This window comes from Carex rostrata, chromosome 28, assembly GCF_964058835.1.
Source record: "Carex rostrata chromosome 28, lpCarRost1.2, whole genome shotgun sequence".
Lineage (NCBI taxonomy): Eukaryota > Viridiplantae > Streptophyta > Magnoliopsida > Poales > Cyperaceae > Carex > Carex rostrata.
Window position 1 is genome coordinate 6543867 of NC_135945.1, and position 2947 is coordinate 6546813.

Here is a 2947-nt window from a genome sequence, read left to right on the forward strand (position 1 = left end):
CCATGCGAACTGGGGCATATTGTATGCAGGTCCAGCGTTCATGCTGTAGAGCACATGGATTGGATCCGTCGACTATCTTGGTTGGATTAAATCTCAGCCGTTGAGTAGCAACCTTCTAGAAGGACGAACCTAGAGCCATGGTAGACTTTCTAAGATTGGAAGTCTATTCGTGACGAGTTATTTATAGTATTAGAACGCTATAAATGGCGTGTAAGGCTATAAATGACCACCATGGTTACACATTAGAAATATTATATAAACCCCTCTTGTAATAGGATTTAGTGTGCATATTTTAGTTCTGTAAGTTTAGAAATTAGAGTAAAATAGTGTGCAAATTCTGGAGTTGGAGAAGGAAAAGCGCTCGAAGTCCAAGGCGAGAGAAGAATGTATCATCTAAGGAAGAAGGGTCTTCAATCTTCAAGGTTGTAGTTATGTTTTTCTTATTTTATTCCTTTTATTTTGTCATGACTTTGAGTAGCTAAGCTTCTCTTCTCTAGAGTTTGGATGTATTGAATTATATATTATTTCTTTATATATTTATTTTCCTTTTATGTCTATTTGAGATTTTGTTATTCTTTGAATGTTATTTAAATATATCATTGCATACATAGTTTTGTCTACTATATGCCAATATCCTTCACATACCAATAGATGTAAAGTCATTGTATATGGTAATAGACTAGGATGCTTTATAACGCATGTGGGTTCGTGACAATGCCACATGCGGGTAAACATGAGTGCCATAAATATATTTTGAATTAATTAGAAGGATATCGTCTGAACCCTAGAGACTCCCTATTTTTGAATTATAACAATTAGCATCTCCACCAAAAATCTAGCCAGAGTAAACTGTAATATCAAACCTATACTATTATTATTATTATTATTATTATTATTATTATTATTATTATTATTATTATTATTATTACTATTAGCACACAAACCAAACAAACCGGAGAACCTAGACTAGTAGACGTTGTTAATCATTGAAAGATCTATCCCTGTAGATCGACAGCCAACACTACTACACAGTAGGATTATATGCTTGTAATCCGACAATACGTAAAATTATGGTAACTAAGTATATTTTTATATGCTAAAAGTTAGTAGTACCATTTTGGTCTATCAATAATGCAAAATGCATGACATGGAAAGACATATTTAAGGGGGGATTTCTTATATACCACTAAACTTTTGAAAGTATGTATTTTGTCTTTCAAATTCTTCAATTACATATTTACCGTCCAAAATTATCGTAACTCACATATTTAGCTAATTTATAAAAAATGAGATTATTATGTTTTATACTATAAAAAAATATAATTAATTACTTAATTAGTCTCTTCACCATGTCCTTCATGCCCTAAAACATCTCCAAATTAGTCTCTCGCCTTCTTTAACACCAAATATTGTTTGCTGCTTCTGCTTCTCCAAAATAATTTCAATCACCTGTTTACTATGGTATACGTACGAAGAGGAATACAAAGATGAAGAACTCTTAAAACCTTAAAAAGAGCTCGTATCAGAGGAGGAATCGCTTTAATTAATCTTAGTATTTTGCAATAACTCACAAATGAGATCCACAGAACAGTTAGAAAAAAAAAAATTTCTAAGACTGTTGGTTACCCAAAAATCGAGAGTTCGATTTCCCTTACACAGCCTCTACGAAGGTTTTCCCCTCCACTAAACAATACCGTCTTTCTCCTCTGCCAATTTAATGTTATACACTATTGCATTTTTCCATCGCAGAATTCAAAATTAAAAAAAGGATATGAAAGAGCAGAATTTTGGCGATTCCAAAAAAATCCAAATCCTAGCCCAGTCGCCACCCTCATCTCCGCCACTCTAGCCCTCCTATTCCAATGCTGCTATATATCCTCCCCTCTCTCGCCTCTTTCCTCTGCCCTAGATCAAATCGGAGAGGAGGGCAAGGGGAAGGTAAGGAAGTAGTGAAAGTGTTTACGTGCGTGTGTGTATATCAGAGAGAGATAGAAAGAGAGATAGAGAGAGAGAGGAGGGAATCGAGCAGAGCTAATTGGAACCGAGAGCGTGGTATCGTCGGAGCTCGAACCATAGAGTTTTCATCTCAATTGAACCACGACGGTGAGTAGACCCAGTTGTCGGAGTGCGACGATTATCGGAAGAGCGGATCCGGTCATGGAGCAGGATGAGAATTAAGATATTAAAGTGATAATGAGTGTATATAAGTAGGATTAGAAGTGTAGATCTAAGAATTTAGAGAGTGATTAAGGGCAATTAGAGTAATTTAAAATAATTTAGTAGATTTTGTGAGAATAAAGGAGTGAATTTAGAAATTATAGTCACTTGACTCTTTGTAAATACGTTTTTTATCGATCAAATTGTTAGTAGGCATTAAAGGCACTAACCATAAAAAAAAAAAAAAAAAAAAAGGTCTTTCTTCTCTTTTCCGGTGGTTGAAATTATATTGGAGTTTCGTTCAGCCAATTAATAAGATTGGTCAAAATGTCTTGTCAGATTTTGGGCTTTCCACTCTGTGTTCGTTCGTCTCATTTTTTTTTGTAAGGTCAGTGGACTGGGCATCCATTGACAATATATATATCTTTTAAAGAGGCTAGCGCCTATTTCATTGACTGAAATATTTAAAATTACATCAGCAGTTTGGCTATGTCCATTGACAATATTGTATTAAAAAAAAAAGTTTTGTACAACACCTTGTCTTAGTTTCTAATTTCATTATCGCTAAATGGTAAATAGTACGTACAGCCCAGCAACAAACAAAATCGCAATGCAATTAAAGTTGGGTGCTCGCGCTCGACTATTCGTAAATGCTGGCCCTTTACAGGATGCATGGTGTTCCATTGTAGTGTTTGGATGTCTGTATGATGGATTAGGTTAACCACGCTTCTCACTAAAAAAAAACACGACTATACACGATTATGAAAGCTAATGACACATGGTTATATGA